This window comes from Triturus cristatus, chromosome 2_2 (genome assembly GCF_964204655.1).
Source record: "Triturus cristatus chromosome 2_2, aTriCri1.1, whole genome shotgun sequence".
Lineage (NCBI taxonomy): Eukaryota > Metazoa > Chordata > Amphibia > Caudata > Salamandridae > Triturus > Triturus cristatus.
Window position 1 is genome coordinate 281929862 of NC_140582.1, and position 21322 is coordinate 281951183.

The 21322-nt window shown below is 39.8% G+C and overlaps 1 protein-coding gene across 1 annotated transcript in view; it reads left to right on the plus strand.

The window, feature by feature from the left end:
- LINGO2 (leucine rich repeat and Ig domain containing 2) overlaps positions 1 to 21322 on the plus strand; it is a 3888832-nt gene that overhangs the window by 781239 nt on the left and 3086271 nt on the right. The gene's annotated exons all lie outside the window — the stretch shown is intronic.

The following is a 21322-nucleotide window of genomic DNA, read 5'->3' on the forward strand; positions in this document are numbered from 1 at the left end:
ACATTGAAGAATATGCAACATGTGCTATACCTAAAAGCACAGAAGAGAACAAGTTAAAGGAGCAAGTTCTACGTTTCCAAAGTCATCGGTGTGGAAAATACTGTCGACGGAAATACAAGAGCAAAGAAAAATACTACACTAAATGTCGATTTGGATTTCCTAGACCTGTTCTTACAAATGGAAGAGTCAACAGTTTTATGTCAGCTGTGAGACATACTATCACAAGAAAATCACCTAAGAATACCTACAACCTTAAAAGAAAAGAAGAATCAAAAAATATAAATGACTACAACCCAGTCATTTTATCCATGTGGAACGCTAACATGGATATACAGTATGTTGCTGACAATTCCATTGCTGTTGCTCGATATGTAACGTCTTACATTACGAAATCAGAAAAAACAGAATTGAAGGAAATGTTGGAAGACTGTCAGTAAGAAGCTGTACAATTTCAGTTTGAAGATGTTATCGCATCGAGAAATTGGATCCTACGAATGTTCAGATAGGTTATCTTCTGCAAGTCTCTACTCGAAGTCAAGAAGAATAATTTGGGCAAGTTTAGGCCTTGCAGCAATGAGAAATCGGGTACTGAAATCTGTTGGAGAAATTGAATATTTGGCTGAGAATGACCCAGAAAGTACAGACATATTGAAAACAAACATGTTGGACACATATTATCCCAAGAGAAGTCATCATCTGGAGAACATGTGTCTCTATGAAGTGCTGCAGAACTACATTTATTCACGGAAAGCTGCAGAAGACATCAACAGTGGAAAATATAAAGTTGTTGGTGAAGAAGGATGTTTGGTGAAGCAAACCAAAGGAAGTTTGATAAATCACCGGAAGCTGAGTTGCGACACTACCGACAAGAAAGAATTTTACTACTTGGCTCTTTTACAGTTGTTTAAACCATGGCGTACAGAGGATGAACTACTGGGAGAATTCCAGAGCTATGAAGATTCTTTTAATGCTTGCAAAGACAGCATACAATGCAGTACATTCTCAACTTATCTGCAAATGTTAAATGAAGAAATTGAACAGGAAACTACAATTGCAGCAGAAATAGCTAGAGACAGTTCTCAGGACAGCCAAAGTTCAGGAACATACAGTCAAGATCCCCTAGGACAACCAATCGTTGAAAATGAAGCATCAATAGCCATGAATGAAGTGGAAACGGCTATGAATCAAGCTCAAGAAGAATTTATAGACTTAGAAAATTTGGAAAGACAACTGAATCAAGAGCAGCAACAAATTTATGAAGAGATCAAAAACAAAATTGATCACGGATTTCTACATGAAAAAAAAAAGTGCTCATGCACATCATTTCATCCAATCAGGATGTATGTAAGCGGACAAGCTGGCACTGGAAAAAGTTTCCTAATTAAAGTCATCAGAAGCTACCTAAAGCAAAAAACGGATTCTACTTTGTCTTGTGTGGTTACTGCTCCAACTGGGTTAGCAGCATATAACATAAAAGGAATCACCTTACATCGTTTGCTAATGTTACCAGTGGAGCATGAGAACAAAATACAATTCAACAAGCTAACTGGAGAAGCATCCTTGGAAGTGTCAAGAGTATTGAAGAAGATGCAAGTTCTCATTATTGATGAGGTGAGCATGGTATCAAACTTAATGCTTGCCTTTGTGCATTTAAGAATGCAGCAAATTTTGAAGACAGACTATGACGTGTTATTTGGTGGAAAACACGTCATAGTTTTTGGGGATCTTTTGCAACTTACTCCAGTTAAAGGACAACCAGTGTTTAATACTGTGACACATGAAGACACGAAGAAGTCATTGGGAAGCATTGGAAATACAAATATTTGGTCCTTCTTTGAGTACAAGGAACTTACAACTAATATGAGGCAAGCAAACGATGAAGAATATGGAAGTATTCTGAAAGATATCAGAATTGGACTACTCACAGAAGTTGGCAAAAAAGCATTACAGAGTCGGCTGTTACATAACTTATTTCCAAAGGAAGAAATAGTTGCAGAGAAAATATACAAGAATATTGCAGAAAACAAAAGTGTCATCTGCTTAATGCCAACTCTACGTGAATGCTCAATCTTTAATGAGGAGCTTTTGAAATTGGAAAATGAAGACATCAAGAAATTGGAAGCAGTGGACAAAATTGAGGATGGAAGAATTACTGTCACAGTAACAGGCAAACTGAAAAATAAATTGGACTCACTAGAGAAGAATATCTCCAAAACAGCAGGATTAGAAAAAAATCTATATGTTTGCATGAACAAATTAGGATGTTGAAAAAGGCTTAGTGAATGGAGCGATGGGAAGAGTTGTGGGTTTTATTAATTATCAGAAAAAAGATGGAATTGAATGTTTAAAAATAAAATTTGATCAGATAGAGGAAGTTAAAGACATTTGTCGTTGTTCAGTTCGTTTCATGCTTGTGAAAGACTTATATGTACGTAGGAAGCAGTTTCCGTTTTCACTAGCATATGCTGTAACTATCCACAAGTCTCAAGGATTGACTGTAGATTGTGCATTTGTGAACATTGGTTCAACTGTGTTCAAAGAAGGTATGGCATATGTAGCTTTGTCACGAGTCAAAACATTATCAGGTTTATTCATGATTGACTTTGATGATTCAAAAGTTAGTGCTGATACAAACTGTGTAAAGGAGTATAATAGATTAAGAAGAAGCTATGCTCCTCATTTAGGTCAGTATCCTGTGTTGGAGAAACGTGTAGTTTCTCGTAAAAGGAGAAATGAGAATATCTGTAATGAAGATGTAGAGAAGAGGAAAAAAAAGAGGAGTGATGTAATTGCAAGCAAAAAGAATAAGGAAAATGAAGAACAGGTTGTAGGATGTCATTTTGAAAATAGCTCTGGTGTCAACTGCTACGCTAATGTAGTGCTGAATGTTGCATTTTATCTGGAAAGTTTGCAAGAGCAGATAATAGTAAATCAGGGAAAAAGATTCTGTTCAGAGCTCAGTCTCCTTTTTCAAAAGCTGAGTAAAGACAAAACTCAAATAGAAAGTGCTACTGACATTAGAAAACTTTTAGATGTATGTTCAGGACGAACACAGTTTTCTCAAAATGAACAGCAAGATGCACACGAATTTTTGATGTATTTTCTTCAGGTAGTGGAAGAAGAAGGAGTTCCCATTGACATTTTTTTTGGTCTCTCTTATAAATGGGAACATAGTTGTGAAAATTGTTATAATATATGTGGCTCTATTGTTGATAATGAAAGGTTTATTTATTTGACATTGCCAGAGAGTCAAACAGTCACTTTTGCAAAATTAGTTAAAGATGCTAATCATAGCATGAAATGTGGTGAGTGTAATTCTGACATGTTTTCAACATTAATTTTAAGGGAATACGGACAGTATGTAATTTTAATGATGCAACGATGTAGAGCTGATGGTTCAAAATTGGATACTTTAATAAAGAAGTTTACAGGACAGCAATTATCAATTTCAGGAAAAACTTTTGTAACTGTTGCAATAATTTTCCATGAAGGACCTACTGTTACTTCTGGACATTACACAGTTTATCTTAAATGTGAAAAAGGCTGGACACTGTGTAATGATTCCCAATTGATTTTCAAACAACGTTTGCCTTTTGATTTAGCAAATTCCTATCTAATCTTCCTGAAACCTAAATTTTAGAGAGACTTGGCAAGATCTGGACAAAATAATTTTACCATTTTACTGGATTACCATTGCAATTTTGTAGAAAAAATATTTTTTAAAATTATCATTTGGCCTAAAGGAAAGATAACCAATTGCAATGTGGACTTTTTAAATTTTTAATGCAATTTTGAAAAACCAATAATTTAGAGATAATCGGTAACTTCTGCACATTTTAAATTTTGGAATGCTATTGGACTGCCATTGGAAATTTTTACAAAAATGATTTAAAAAATTACTATTTGGCCATGTGGAAAAGTAAGCAATTCTATTGTGGACTAAATATATTATTCAAAAAATTTTCGTGAACCAAAATGTTACAGAGAATCGGTGAGATCTGGACAGATTAAACTTTAGAATTTTAATGGTTTTCCCTTGGAAATTTATTCCAGGGAAAAAAAAAAAATACTATTTGGCCTAAAGGAAATAAAATCAGATGTATTTTGGAGTTATTTGAGATATAATATTGTGATTATACTCCTGAAAGAAAAATATCAGACGGTATTTTAAAGAAAAAAGTATTGTTTTTAGATGATATTTTTTTAGAATAATATGCATTTCTGTAATGATAAGTTTAAGTGAGAAGAGATTCTGGGCTTTTTTAATACAATCTTTGAGATTGTTATTTTTTTTTGCCCGCTGTAAAATGATGAATGCAATTGCTTTCACAATTTATAGTGAAATGCAATATATTCTGAAAACAGCAAAAATAAGGCAAAAATATTTTTGGGTAAAAAATGTAAATATGTGTACTGTATTATAAAATGGTTTAAAAATATTAATACTTTTTTCTTTTTTTTCAGATCGATATAGAAAATTTTCGTAAACTACAACCATTTTAAAAACTATTTTTTAAAAAAACAAATGAATAAATATTTTTTTGAGTGAGTATGGTAAGTCAATTGTAATAATTGTAGTCTCTCAAGGACCTTGTAATGTGATAAATGATTTTTAGTGTTTTTTTTAAAAAATAAAAAAAAAGGTACGCTTACCGTACGCGTACGGTAAAAAAAAAAAAAAAAAAGTTTTAAAAAAAAAATGTAAAAAAAAGATGAAAGATAAGGTTGGCTCTTAAAAGAACCGTTGTGTTCATGCAGGGACAGAGGAAAGGAACCATGGGAAAATCATTCAAAGCTACAAATGTGCTGATCTATTTTGTTATTCACTAGGGAAACACTGGTCTCCCTATAACAAATTAGAGCTTTACAAAATGTGCAATGAATATCAACCTTCCGAAATCGAGGGTTCATTTCCAGAGGGCCAGCAAAAGGAGATTCTCCCCCCACAGATGAAGGGCTCACCTGAGCTGCAGAAGAAGGAGTAAGCTCTGCAGGTGATGGTCCAGGCTGAGCTGCTGTGGATGTACTGGCTCGTCTTTCTGAAGAGTTACCTCCAAAAAGATGAGCATGTGTCCTTTTGTGTACATCCTTGAGGTGCCTCATCATGGTGTGATTCCCAAAGGAATACTTCCTGTCAGGATTACCTCTAGAAAGTACACGCTGACACAGCTTGCAAGTAACTAAGGGTGCATTCACCTTTTGCTGGCCTTCAGGAAAAGTAAAATAATCCCATACATAAGAGGGCTTTACTTTCCTCGCTCTCTGCCTCAAGACAGTGCTGCTGGTGCTAGCCTCACTCTCAGAAGAGCTCTGCTGTTCTGCCATCGTATCCCAAAGACAAACCAGCTCCTTCTCCCAAGGGATCACAAGCAGAAATGAGGGGAATGGGTGTGGTGTAGGAGAGTTCTAGAACTGAAAGTAGTTTCAACCAATCAAAAGTTGTGTTTCATGATCACATGACCTACCGTACGCTTACGGTACGCTTACGGTACGCTTACGGCAAAAAGTACGCATGCGCGTAAAAAAGACACGCGCTTCCGCGCATGCGCATAACAGTCACTCCCCGGCACTTCCGCGTAACGTGCGCGTGTGGCGTAAGCGCGCACGCGTCCCACGCGCAGTACGCGCGGCTACGCAAAGTACGTAACTATACGCAAGCAGCGTAGATAGATTACGGACGTTGCGTAAACCGTACGCTTACCGTGAGCTTACGGTACGCGTACTATAAAAAAAAAAAAAAAAAAACTGGAAATAAATTTTACATGTTTATTTTAAAAAATATATATAAAAAAAATATTTAAGGATTTAATTAATTTAACCATAGTCTTTATAAAAGGTTAGAACATTAAATTAAAAATATGTTTAAAAAAATAGAAAAAAAAAAAAAATAGCATTTAAAAAACCTTGCAAATTCACTGAAAAAAACATGGGTTTCACACACGTTATAGTTAGGAATTAGCATTTAAAAAACCTTGCAAATTCACTGAAAAAACCATGGGTTTCACACACGTTATAGTTAGGAATTAGCATTTAAAAAACCTTAGAAATTCACTGAAAAAACCATAGGTTTCACACACGTTATAGTTAGGAATTAGCATTTAAAAAACCTTAGAAATTCAGTGAAAAAACCATAGGTTTCACACATGTTATAGTTAGCTGGACATTTTACTCGTAAAAAACCAATGAAATTGCCCCGTTATAGTTAGTTCAGCTAACTATAACTCGCGCGCCCGCAATGCACTGCTGATGACGTCACATATTACATCACTCATGACATGGTCAGTGACATCACTCATGACATCACTGATGACATCTCAAATGACATCACTGATGACATCACTGATGACATCATCCTTGTGATAGAGTGACAGACCGCCTCTCACGCTAATATAACCTTTGATACACACATTCAAAAATAGAGACTAAAATTTTCAAAACAATGGACATACCAATACCAGTTACAACAACCTCTTCAGTAATACTAAGATCCACATACACATCCACTCATTCACCAACAGTCCTATACAGTCACTCATACATGTACTCACTCATCATATGTACTCATACACCTATACATCCTGTAACACAATGCCACTCATCCATAGAGTTACTCACACACATAGTCACTCATGCTAATAAAGAATCAAACATACATTCACCTGCATATACAGTTATACACACACCACCACACTTACTTCTACGGAAACTTACACATACTTAGTCTTTTAAACAATCACTTATAGAAACATATACTTATTCATACAGGAACTCTTTCAATCTCTCCCTCTCACATATACTCACATATATACACCAATAATCACATATACTAGTTTAAAACATATGTAGTTACTCCTGAAGACACTATTGAGACAGTCATTCACTCACTAACACACCCATACACACACTCATCCACCCATACAGTCTTGCACACATGCTGTGTTCAACACATACAAACAGTGAGTCACTCATTCATGCACCTATGCACTACGTAATACCCCCCACCGAACCATGCAGACACTCAGACTGATACTCAAAAAAACAACTAATAACCTATATAGACACCCATGTAGCTACTCACCAACCCATGCAGCCACTTATACACAAAGTGAGAGACTGTCACAGATATTTATATGTTTAAACATTACTCACTAAACCATGTATTCACTATGATACACTTAAACAGTCAGTTACACAATCAATTTTTCAAAAAAAAAACAACCATTTACACACTTATATACCCATTTATTCTTCCATCGACCTTGAGATATACATATATAAAACATATTTAATTTTTCAGAAAAACACACATTCACTGGATGATGTCATCAGTGATGTCATCAGTGATGTCATTTGAGATGTCATCAGTGATGTCATGAGTGATGTCACTGACCATGTCATGAGTGATGTAATATGTGACGTCATCAGCAGTGCATTGCGGGCGCGCGAGTTATAGTTAGCTGAACTAACTATAACGGGGCAATTTCATTGGTTTTTTACGAGTAAAATGTCCAGCTAACTATAACATGTGTGAAACCTATGGTTTTTTCACTGAATTTCTAAGGTTTTTTAAATGCTAATTCCTAACTATAACGTGTGTGAAACCTATGGTTTTTTCAGTGAATATATATATATATATATATATATATATATATATATATTACCTACTGGCGGTCGCCAGTAGGTAGTTATAGTTAGGACCACGTTTCCATAGGAAATCCGCAACATTCTATTTTGAATAACTTTGGCGCCGGTCGACGAATCCTCGCGAATTTGTCAAAATAGGTGGGGCGCTACGCTCCGCTCCTACCCTGAAAGTCTCGGGGGGATTCGTCAAGCGGGGGCTGAGATAAAAGGGGGGTCCCAAAACGCGTTTTTCCCATGCATTTTTCCATAGGACCTTTAGACAGGGCTACAGCTCGAACGGCTGAACAGAATTTAATGAAATTTGGCAGAGAGGTAGTCCCCAGGTCAAGGAAGTGCCTTTTGTAGGTTTGGTGTAAATCTGTTCAGTAGATTCTGAGAAAATAGCCTTTAAATCAATATATATATCTGTGGCAGCTTACGGTGCGCTTACCGTAAGCTTACCGTAAGCTTACCGTACGCGTACGGTGGCGTGCGCGAGCGCGATTCTGATTGGCTCTTAGATCTTAGTAAACATTCGAATCGGTCGAAACCAGGAAGCGGCGGCCGCCATTTTCTCTCTCGCTTCCTGAGTTGGGCAGCAAAAACCAACCCCAAAAATGTATAAAGAAGCAGTTTCATGAGATCCTAACCACCCAGCATTGATTCAGGGGTTCTCAAACCACCCCCAAGCCCAAAAAAAAAAAAATTTTTTTTTCGGAAAATCGCCGATTACGCTTACCATACGCGCACGGTAAAAAATTATAAAAAAAAAAAAATTATCCACATTCTCCCCACCCCGTGTGCAAATGGTGCCCGGAAGGCACCATTTGTGCATGGCCTATTTGAGATAAGAAGTTAACAAAGAATACATTTCACAAAGATGCGCAAAATATGTCCCCCATGTGCGCACGGTGCGCGAAGCGCATCGTGCGTACATGGCCCATCCCGCTTAACGTGGGCACGCGGTGCGCGCAGCGCACCGAGTGTCCACTGTGCGTGCACGGCACTAACTGCGTAAAGTGGGCGCGCGGTGCGCGAAGCGCACCGCGTGCTCACTGTGCGCGCACGGTGCGTGAAGCGCACCGTGCGCGCACGGAACGAACTGCGTTAACTGGGCGCGCACGCCACGAATGGCGTAAAGTAACTTAGCATTTAAAAAACCTTGCAAATTCACTGAAAAAACCATAGGTTTCACACATGTTATAGTTAGCTGGACATTTTACTGATAAAAAACCAATGAAATTCCCCCGTTATAGTTACTGCAGGCAACTATAACTCACGCGACCGCAATCTTCTGCTGATGACATATGTGTCTTTATGAAAAAAAAATATTTGTAATATATATAAAGCTAAAATTTAATGGAAGAAGACATGGGCAAATAAGTGTCTAAATACAGTATTAGCATCAGCAGAGGATTGCGGTTGCGTGAGTTATAGTTGCCTGCAGTAACTATAACGGGGGAATTTCATTGGTTTTTTATCAGTAAAATGTCCAGCTAACTATAACATGTGTGAAACCTATGGTTTTTTCAGTGAATATATATATGTATATATATATAATTACATTCAAGATAAAGTCAGTCACAGAAATTGAGTGCAAAATCCTTTTCCTTTGCATGTTATAGCAAAATAAAAAAACACTGACCGTTTAAATCTTTGCAGCTCCAAGAACATTTCTTAAATGAATATCAATAGTTCCCTATTAACTAAGCACTTGGGCCACAACTAGATTCAAACTTCAAGGAAGGCTAAAACATTGAATAGTTGGAGCAGAGACATTGCCTCAACCAAGTTGCAATTGTTTCTGCAGGGTTCCCTTGTCTGTTGTGGTGCAATGCATACTAATGGTATCACCATGACAGACTTTATTATCATTTACAGGGGTTTTCCATGCTGTCTCAAGGACATTTAGGACAACAAATGGTAAATGTTCTTCTTTAATACACATCGGGCCATTAGACCTGACATAATGTGGACTGAAAGGTGATAGCTTATGGAAAAATTTGTGAAGAATATTACATTTTAATATACGTACTGCATCGACCAGCACACACTTTTATGGTATTTGCACAAAAAGAATGTTGATGTAGGATGCAACTCTTGCTGTCAAGAGTGTGAATATGCCACATGACCCGCTCGATTAAGCATAGAACGTTGCACCTGTATTCGTTTATAGATCATGGTCAAACTACCATCAAATATTCATGGTTTTGAAAGGTTTGATAAGATTTGCAGCACTAACATGCATGACGGAAAGAAACGGGTAACTCCACCTCACACATTAACATCATTTTGGGGTTACTAGAAGTAGTAGACGCCACCTTTGGCTGGCTTGCTATTTGGAACCTCCCAAACAGCCCTTTCCACCTCTCTTCTCAGAGTAATAGTGGTAGTTGCAGGAGCAGTAAGTAAAAACAGCTTTAAGTGCCCAGTTTATTTTCTTAACTTTACACCCCTTTACCTACACCTAGCCCCTGAGCAGCCAATAGAATGCAGAGCTAGCAAAGTGACAAGAGGTCCCCCTGTGATTCCAATGGAGGTCACAGTCATTGATATCGCTGCTGTACTTATGACACTTTAGTTAATTAACATAATTGGCAGAACAGAACTGGCACCCAAACTTTCAACATACCCATTAATTCTAGTAGTAGTAGATTATAAAATTGTATTACCATTTGTGTAAATATTTGGCAACAGTGCTGTAAAAGGTTTGCGACATCTTACGCCTGTGGAATGTTTTTGCAGAAACCATGGTGAATCAATTTCCATCTAAATTTGTTGTGAGGCAAAGGGAATATGAAATAAGGCTTCTTAGTGGAATATTAATTTGTAACATGACAAAGTACGTACAGAAAGAATTGTGAATGTATGAGCCTCACTCGTTAAGAGGAATCATGGAATTGAAAAATTATTTTGAACAAACAGAAGCGGTCATAGCATGAGAAAAAAGAAAACTGATTAGTAGAAAAGTGGGGACAATAGATGCACCCTGCAAACCAAATCTCAACCTCATTTGATTTTCATGGGTAGAGAGCTAGCTGTTCGGAATAGGAAGAAATTACTCTGAATTAGAAAATAGCTGCATTTAATATTATCAATTTTAAATACTTCCACTCCAGCTGACCTAATCTTCCTACTCCGCCCACTTAATTCACCCCTAAAGATATAATATCTCCAATGCTTTTTGCATCTGTGCTCTCATGAGGCCCCCGTCCCCCCTCTACCGACTGCTTAATCTTCTACTTAATGTAACTATTAGAGGGAGGCTCGTGAGAGCTCTTTCTTGAGACACTTGAAGCGGGTAGGCAGTTTCCTGCCTCCCAAGTGCTCTCTGTGACCTGCCACAGTATCGCTTCTTTAGCCCTTATTTGCAACTCGCTGCCATACCCAGTCCTCTCACTATCACACTTCACCTGAAGCCAGTCCCTCAACCCAAAATCTTCCTGGTTCCTCGTCTGCTCACATTAATTTAGATTTCCCATTCTCTTCCTAACATGTGGTCAAATGCTTGTGTATGTGAGGCTTATGTACACCATGTTACAGTAATCCAGGCTGAGTCTTGTTAGTGATTTGCACATTTCTGCTCAGTCCTAATTTGGCAGGACCAGCTACATATTCTGGAGTAAGGGCAGGCAGAAATTGACCTCGATGGTGAAGTCGGAGGCCAAAGAAAGCTCCAAATTGGCTAGACTTTCTAACTTACAGGTGGGAGAACACATAAGGCAACGCACTCTATGCCGGAATAAACAAAAACCTCACCCGCAAGCTACAGAACATCCAAAACGCCGCCGCAAGACTGGTCCTCAACCTGCCAAGACACTGCCACATCTCCCAGCACCTGCGCACACTCCACTGGCTCCCCTTCGAAGCTATAGTCACCTTCAAGATGCTAACCCCAACTCAAAAGGCCCTCCACGGCACTGGACCAGCATAACTGAACAGCCGACTCAAATTCCACGCACCCCAAAGGACCCTACGATCAGCCCAGCTCTCCTACGCCGTGGTCCCCCGCACCAGAAAGACCAGATTGGGAGGCCGCTCCTTCTCCTTCCACGCGGCCAGAGCCTGGAACGACCTTCCGCTCCACCTCAGACAGACAACATCGCTCTCCATCTTTGCAAGAAACCTCAAAACCTGGCTCTTCGACAGAACCCCTCCTTGATGGACTGGAACCTGCGACCCCCCCACCCCGAGCGCCTTGAGACCTTTACGGGTGAGTAGTTGCGCTTAACAAACACCTGATTGATTGATTGATAAGGGACTCATCACCATTAATCGCATAGCAGCCAAGCTCTACTGCCTTCTGTTTCACCCTACTGAGGCAGAGGAAGCCCTCCATTGTACAGTGGAGGATCCCATGCAGGCACTTCATACTGTTTAACACTTCTCTCATGGGCTGCACCCCCTGAATCTGTTGTGGGTAGTTACCCCATTGTGTTAATGTCTCAAGACTTTGGTGCCTGTTTCAAACAGGACATTCACTCTGAACAACTCGCTCCTTTTTCATTAATCTATATGCAACTGGACTTTCACAGAAAACCTGTTTCAATTTGTTCTCCTTCTTCTAAAATTACTTGCTCAACACCATTTAATTTGCGTGCCATTATTACCTTGCATTGCATGGAGAATTAGTGAATATGCCCCAACCTTTTGCACCAATGGGGCTTATATGACCCACTGGTGCAAAATGTACTTTTAGATCCGACTTCGTACTAATGCCTTCCTCCTTACTCACCTCTACAGAGCATTTAATTGTTACTTATTTCATTAGCTCAGCTTTATGAGGAAGAAGAAGCTACAGGAAAAAAAACTACTTTAACATTTCTTTCTTTGAGCAATTGCTCATTTTCTATGCAATCAGATGCCCCCCTCAGACTGGTATTTTGGAAGATGAGGATACATTTGATAATAGGCTCACGATTGAGCCTGCAAAACTAATTTGTTTTTCTTAATTTCCTTTGTCTATCTGAATTTCAAGAACATTGTAGGCACAACTTGCCTTGTGCCATTATTTGCAGTTTCACTAGATACCTGTCAAAAGTATCGAGCTTAGCCTGTGCTATTGTAAAATTGGAACTTCAATTCCAAACCCCCTTGACACCTATTACATTGCTACAGTTGCCCCGGGAGGGAAGATATAAAAATAATTGGCAAAGTTCATAGGTCTTGCATTTACTGCCAGTGTTTTGGCTTTGTCATTACTTGTGATGCAGAGTTTTGGGTCAACCCTTTTCTCAACTGAGAGGTGATGAGAGTTAACATTCATCAATCTAAATTCAATTAACGGTGTAACCCATCTGGCTACAAAATAAGGATCAGGAATCAGTAACTATAGTTAAGAAGGTTTATTACATGTTAGCAATCAAGTTGAGGTACTTGACTCTCAGCACCATACTATAAAGATATGGAATAACAACTGGGAAACCCAAACCCCTAAAGAAGTTTAGGCGTACCAGTAGTAAACAAACAAGAAGTTCAGTCACAGCAATATAAAAGATTAGCAGCAGTATCTGATGCTCAGAGAAGAATCTCAGATTTTTTTGTCTAACCATAGATAAATCTAGAATCTCCTAAATTAGAGTGCAAACTAAGAGGAGGGTTTGAAGCCTACAGGATCTTAAAACTCAGGGAACTGCAGAAAAATATGAACAATCTAATCAAGTACGGGAAGTGAGAAAAACAAAGTATAGGAAGTAAAGGAAGGTGTCAGTGTTGCAGAAGCTTGGCCAAGGGTCTTCTTGGGTCAGCAAAGAAAGTGTTAGCCTAAGCCACACTCAGCTTGAATCAAAGGGAATAAGCATAGAGGTCTGAAACTCTCAAAGTCCAGGGAAATGTGTTCCAAAGGGTCTGGAAAGGTTCTGAAAGTATTTTGAAGAGATCTGATCTCCAATGGTGTGAACATTAGATTTTAAAACATGAGGCTCTTTAGCACGCATCATCAGGGGTGCCTTTGTCCTTTTTCACTCTCATGTTGCAGACTGCAACATTAGAAAAATATCCCACACTGAACATGGGAATGACATCATCCTTATGCAGCCAGGCCACATTACGAAAGATGCTGAATAGGCCTTTCAGTTAACGTTCTGGCTCTCCATTTTCTTTCATCAATGTCTTCGTCTCAGGCTCCCTCCTTCTATCACAAGTACAGTAATGTAATGGATCTATTCTCAAACTAAAGTCGTGTTAGTACAAAATGGGAAACCGTTTTTATGCAGCATGGAAATGTAGACCTAAAATGTCAAATTAGAGTGTTAAGGCAACAGTACACATTTAATATACGTGTGCGCTTTCAAACACAAGTAAATGTAAAATGTTAGTACACAGTAAAATCTTAAATATATACATTTAAGTATGTTTAAGAACTACATTTTAAGGCAATATATGAAACATCAGTACATACATTACATAAATCAAATCCATTTCTAATATAAACGAAATTCCATAACAAGAGGATGGTTTCTACTCAATCATTGGAACAATAAATGTCATTTAATTTATTAAGGAGTAAATTTTGTAAATTATTTTTTTTATAATGAGCATATGTCTACTGGGTCATGCTGGTTTATTCATCAAGTACTAAAAGGATATTGTTCAATACAGTTAAGGAGCTCGACATGAGTAGATTCACTAATTTTACAGTGAATGCACTCTAGTAATAAATGTTAATTTCAACCCTTATTTTAATGTTGTTAGACCACACGAAAAAGGTGCTAAGTGCACATTTATATGATGTAATTGTGACGTGTAACGGTGTAGCAGTTTTGCGCTGCACCACTTGTTTTGTGTTGCCATGGTTTTTGCAAAATGTTTTCTTCAAGAAGCTTCTTGGCCCTCATCAGTCTGGAAAAAAAACATTTGCTGAAAGCAAAAATATTTTTGGGGGTCTCAAAGAACCCAAACTGCCATAGTAGTTTTTGGCACTCATGGGAACTGCTTTATGTGTGGATGTGCTCTTTGTGAAAGGGCAGAATATCATCACTCACACTGAAGTTAGACAATGTCTGAAGTGGCTGACTCACTTCCAAATGCTAAATTTTGTAGTGGATGGAAGAAAATCTGAATGACACAATAACAGACCAATGGATGAAGACAGTGACTCAAAGCATCTACAAGTATACATACATGTAGATATAACTTTAGTAAAGTCAAAATGCCTTGGCTAACACCAGACCTAAAATGGGAATGTTAGATAGTATTTATTCAGAATGCAGATATCAGTTGTAGTTTTTTGTGGAAAATGAAAACTGGCTACCGAGCCAGAGCATCAAAGAAGGAATACATGCTGGGCCATGTTCCACAGGGCAAAGAGAAAATGGGGTCTAGAGAAGTGAAATATCCTGCAGAAGGACGTAAAGGAGGTGGGCCAAATTTACCAATTTTCCTTGCATTTGCCAACGTAGCTCAGTCCAATGTAGCTGCCTCAGTGGTGACAGTGATATGTATGCGAGAAACACACAAGGTATTGAGGACAGAAAGTGGGCTTACTACACTTGCTAGGACATTCATATTGAGAGGTAGCAGAGGGTGGGGCATATTACTTGGCACACCCTGTTAAAATGTCCAGTTTAAGAATTGTACTTAAGTCTGGGCACTCCTGTTCAGGGGTGGATGTGCCTGGCAGTGGCTTAGCTATTGCCAGTAAAGCAGGTGGAGTGGCAGCTGCAATTAGGGTGAGGGACTGAATGTGTCACAGTTATGTCTATGTTTTACTACCCACCCTCAGGATGCCGGGTGTATGTTCTTTGATCGCATTGAGCCCTATTGCACCCTTTCTGTGCCACAAGACTCACTGGAGGATGAGCTGACCTTGAACCACATGCCCATGCCTCGCTGAACCGCTGTATTTTTTGTTTATACTAGCTCCTCCCCTTCTGAATCGATGGTAAGTGGAACAAAGGGAGTGATTATTACCAATTGAGATCTAATGGGTCGGTAACGATGTGGTGCAGACACACCTTTCAAATTTCAAAACTTTCCTTCCATCCTTTTCTGCGTGCAAAAGTTTTCAGCTTGTTTATTTTGGGATCAGCTACTTGGAGGCTCAAAGACACACAATCTTCAAATATATTTGCTATTATGAAAGGGCAATAATGCAAATAACTATAGGCCACTTTTAGAAGCTCTTTTCCTTTTTGGAAGTGGGGACAGTACAAATGTACATGATAGCCCTACTTGTATGTGTAGTTTCTAGAAGGGTAAATAGTGAATTCCCTCATAGGTACCTTAATTGGATTGAAGCCTGTAACTGATGGGGGCCACAGTTTATGTGTCACATGCTCAGCGCAACAATATATGTATTGACTAATTCTTTTTGTATACAAAATACAGACCACAATGGCTAAGAAGATTTATGAGTGGCTAAAAGAAGACTGATTTCTTTCAAAAATGTCATTTGTTCTCCCACTGTCACTCCAAACACTTTGAGATCAGGCATTGGTCCCCCAAGAAAAATACCTCTTCTAATGTCTGGGATGCAATAATCGACTTTTTTGTATCCCTCATTGTGAATCCTATGCATGGAATGCAAGGGTTATTTGAAAAAGACATGCACGGGCAGATGTCTCTTCCAGTTCATGACAGGCCCTCATCGTGCTTGGACGTGCAACCCTGTCCAGGCGAAAGCTACCTCATTAATATTAATGAGCCTATTTGCTCGCGCCTCAATAAGCAGAGCCTGTGTACCCTGTGCTGCAGCAGCACAGACAGCTCAGGGCAGAGAACTGAGGATAGCAGCCCAGTGCTGCACGAACACAGAGCAGCTTTTGCAACAGCACAATCAGTTCGACGATGCTGATTTGTCCCCCAGACAGAGATATGATCCAATTGAAATTGCCCAAAGGGAGGAGGAATGTTTATGTAAATACTGCATATGTACAATGATCATCGCCCTATTCCCTGTTTACGTTGGTACTAAGCACCAGCTAGTATTTTTGGTCTTTTTTAACCTCTTGAATGCCCATGACGAGATGGTCTCGTCATGGGCCGCGGTTGCGCTGTGCCCATGACGAGACTATCTCTTCATGAGTCCCGCCCGCTAATGAAACGCCCGGCACAGGGCGTGGAAAGGGCGGGGCACTCAAGGGGTTAATAGATGTTTGTCAAATATCGAAATCAGTCACATGTGTTTGTTTGTTCTGTGAATGTCTAATGATGCAGATTAGCATTAAAATGTTTTAGCTGATCCCAGCTAAATAACCTGCATGTTGCTGAAAATAAAGCATCCCCGAGCGTTAGTGGGCTTATACTCACAGCTGAGTTGTGACTAGTAAAAAATGAAAACATAATCTTTCTGATTATAAACCCCAGACTTCGTGGCAGTGATTCATTATACCCGTCAAATGTATGAGGCATAAACTTGGTTTCAAACACCTGTACAAAAAACGTGATAAAGTGTATTTTCTGTGTTTCTAAAGTTGAAAAAGATAGTTCGTTATTGGCATTCCCTTGTCCCTGCACCTTTTGCTCATATTTACTGAGATGTGGGATTGAAAAAAGATCTATCTCAAGGAAAAGACTTTCATGCCACTTCAACACCAGTATTAGGAGGTGGCACAGGGAGCGGCGTAGCGTGGGTTGCCAGAGCCCGAGGCCACATTTAAAAGAAACTGTTGCGCCCCCCAACCTGTGGACCGTTAGGTGAGGAAGTGCTAACGGTCCATGGGTTAGGGGGCGCAATCCATTTAAAAAAAAAATGTTGCACCCCCTAAGATTTACGCTCCTGGATTAACCACCCCTGTGGATCCCCCACCCTATGCCACTGGGTACAGGCATCTCTGGCTAAGATCCCATCTTGCGGAGAAGCACGAGAACCCAGAATCTTATGAGTTCCTTATTCAATCTCCATTGCCTCCACACTGTCATGAAGCGTGGAATTGCACATGGGCTGCAAGATTTCTTATGCCGTCCTTGACAGCAGACAGTCAGTGTTTCACTCTCATGACCAGTGGCATAGCTAGGGGGGTGGGGGGGTGGGCGCAGTCCTATTTTGGGGGAGGACAAAGGCATTCAGATAAGGCTCGGCTTGCTTTCGTGGACGTTCGGGGACGGGCAGAGAAGGAATAGGACTCAGGCAATGTCCTCTTCTTTTTTGTGCTGGCAGCTGTCCCCCCCTCTCTTCCTATTATTCCCTCTCTTTCTCTCTTGCTCCTCACTTGCTGAAAACCATAACTTGAAGAAACAGTTAACAACCTCTTTCCTTCTTTCATTTAGTTGCTTCCCTCTGAAATGGATCCAAAAAAGAAAAACACTCTTGCGGGAAATGCCCTTTTTCTGACATTCTTCTATTCCAAAGTGCAGCGGGATGGAGAGAAATAGAAGGTTTTAAATATGAAAAATAAATACATAACTAAATAAAGCAAGACAGAGTGGTTGCAAAGTGGCCAGATTGGTTTTATTCACATCCAAACACATCAGCCTCACTTTGCAGACTTTGCAGTGAAGTGCTACTTTTGTTTTCTTGTATTTATTTGAACAGCATTGTTGTCCCCAGGTGGGGAAGTGCACCATTCCTGGAGGTACTGCAATACCTGGTTGATGGATGGATTGGAAAACAAAATGTGTACCATGGCTCTGTTTATGGATGTGGTCTTTTTAAACCATACTGCTTACGTTTATTAAGGATATAAGCAATGGACATTGAAACGGTTCCCTTCAGGGCCCTGTAGTCATGTCCTTAACTTTTCAGGTAAAACCACTTGCTGATTTCTGAATAGTGAGTGAGAGATCGTTAAGGTAACCATGTTGTTTCTGCTTACATTTCACATGCTTTACTTAATCTTGCATTCCCTATGAGCGTTTGCTTTTACTTTTTTTTTTTAGGCAGCATATTACTCTTATCAAGTCCATAATTTGAATTGAGCCACATCCAAGTGTTTATAGCGGGCACAATTATGTTGTAGCTGAAGGCAGTGCGAGTTTCTCTCAGTGGGGCAGTTTGGTGTTCAGTGGGGGAGAGGATATGGCACTATGGCCAGAGCTGTCGAATTTGGAACTGGGGAACTGGGTTCAGCCTTCATGACCAGTCCACCAGACCACTCTACTGAGGGAGCATATTCCCATGCTAGACCTTACAAGGCCCCACTAGACCTTAGAAGGCTTGATGTCTTAGCACAAGCAGGTGTACCCTAGTGGTGCCAATTGTGAGTTAACCTTGAAGGCCTGTTCACCACAATCCATACTGAAGTTCATCTCCAGTCTTGCAGGCAGGCATACGAAGCAGCACACCCTAGAGCAACAGTGATCCAGTCACTGGGACTCTGTCACTGAGGTCACATGAACCTTGAGCAGGTTAGGGTGGTGCAAACGGTGTGACCGCACTGGGTACCTATTTCGGGAGGGTGCGTAGTGTTTGCAAGTATATTATGGTATCAAAAAAACTTGCTGCCTCCTTCCTGGCCTCCAGCAATTTTCAGAAACAATAAAAATGGCATGATAACTTTGGTGATTAATGTTCTTCCTAGAGAGAGATCCTAGTTTTGTCTAGTGGAAGGATCGATTCCTGGAAAGTTAGCACAGAGAGTTAATATGCCTGCAGGCAGGCAAAGAACATGTACCATGCAGATCACAAAGTGCACTGCTTTAATGGGGGGACCATAATGAATGGTCATTTAATGTCACCTGTAGATGATGGATCCCTGAACAGGGTCATGTATGTGCATGTTTGCATTGTGCTGAGGGGATTACCAGGTAATTGTTCACGCAGCTCTCTGATGGATGTCACATGCGTTTTTTCTGTGTCCCCAGATAGATCATGCAGTCTGTGTGTTTTCTTTTGTACTGCCAGTCACTGCCAATCACCGGTGTATTCAACTGTGTAGCCTTGGACCGTGTCATGTATGTGCATGTAACTTGCATGATCGAGGTAACTATTAGCAGCGATACTACATGTCTCTCGGTCCTCTTTCCAAGTGCTTGCCGTCCTTTTCCCCCAGCAACCCCCCCCCACAGGGGCGGCAATATGAGGGATAGGCCTGGGCGCCACAAGCTCTAGCTACGCCTCTGCTCATGACAGAAGTTGTCAAGAAGGAGCTGCTTCCTGCACTTAGTGAGTTTCCAAGTACTGAACCTATTACTTGCTCTCAGGGCTGCATGTGATACTGTTCACTGCCTCATCAATCTCTTTCGCTGACAGCTTCACCTTTGAATATCAGCCTGGTCCATGTCCTGGATGCTCTGCATAACTGATTTCTCTGAAGTCACCCAAATGGGAGAGTTTCAATTACCATTGCCTTGTAATCTCACCGTCCATTCTGTTAAATTTCCCACAATCCCATTGTACACATTTCATACAAGCAAATTACCACACACCATAGGTATAAGAATGCTGCTCAAATGTACATGTACTGAACTAAAAGTCCTCTAGTAGAACCACATAGGTAGCCTGGTGACTCATGCATGGTCAAAAATGTATGAAAGCAAAGGGTCTTTCTCCTGATTGCCCCAAATCTGTAATCTTCCTGCAGGCCTGCAGGGGAAGAAATGAGATGGACGTCAACCCTAGCAAAGGGAACGCTGTCAACGTAATAGTGTAAAAAACTGATCATACATCTTTGACAGTATTCACTCTTTCTTTTTGCAAGCTGAAGTTTTCATCAGAAATAGGAACTACCAACTTCTACAAGTGAAGGAAACTGTCATCCATTTAATCAAAACTATTACCAGAACCAGCAACATGCCTAGTCCAGATTAAAAATGTTAAAAATACTATTACCCAAGGTCCTTGATTACCTCGTTTGGGTTCCCTTGTTTTTTCAAATATATAGTCCAGATAACTGTCATGCCCTCTTTAAGACAATTCTTTAATAAATCCCAAGACACTCCAACTTATCCAGAACCTTGCAGCAAGAATAAGTCACTAGTCAGTATCTCAACATTGCATCATACCGTCACACAAAGCAGCTGGCGGAGAAAAAAATAAAATAATAATAGGATTACGTTATTATAAAAAAAATGTCCTTTCTTTCACTGCTTTAAAGCAGTAGGGCAATGCTCCTTCGCCTTGACGGAGTAGCCGCCACTGGCTATAATACTCCTCCGATCTTCTCACTGAAAAACAAACAAACCTTTTATTGATAGTTACCCATTGGTAGAGAATTTACATGGTTATGGAGTCGAGGGAACCCGTAAATCAATATCTGTGGTAAATGACATTTCAAATCTGATTAAAACCATTTTCTAAACCTAAATCTGCTTTTTCAATTCCCTCATTTTGTGTGCTCTGACATTTCTAAACTTGTATTCACGATTTACATAAACATGTAGCTACACAGATATTGGCATTAGATAAAGGCTGGCAGCCAGACCTAGCTTGCCCGTTGTAACCTCAAGGACAAAGAGATACTGTCAGATGATACAGCATATGTCAAATAGTGCGGGCCGGCAGCATCTATTCTGGGATATCCGGTAAAACTGGTATTTCTGTAGTTTATTGATCTGCATGTTATTGGAAACCAGGATAATGTTAGTGTTTAAGCAATAATTAGAGAACAGCAAAAGCTTACATCTCATGTTAATACATACATCTTCCCTAATAATGTTTTTTCTATATAGCGCTCCGTGGCACAGGCCGGATATTTCTAAGCAGTGTAGCTAGCAGGTCTCACAACTTCTCATGGGAATGGTTCTTAATTTACTGACCTTGGGGGCTTGGAAGGCTGAGTTGTCCTGCTGAAAATAAGACGCGGGACCCACAGATCACAGC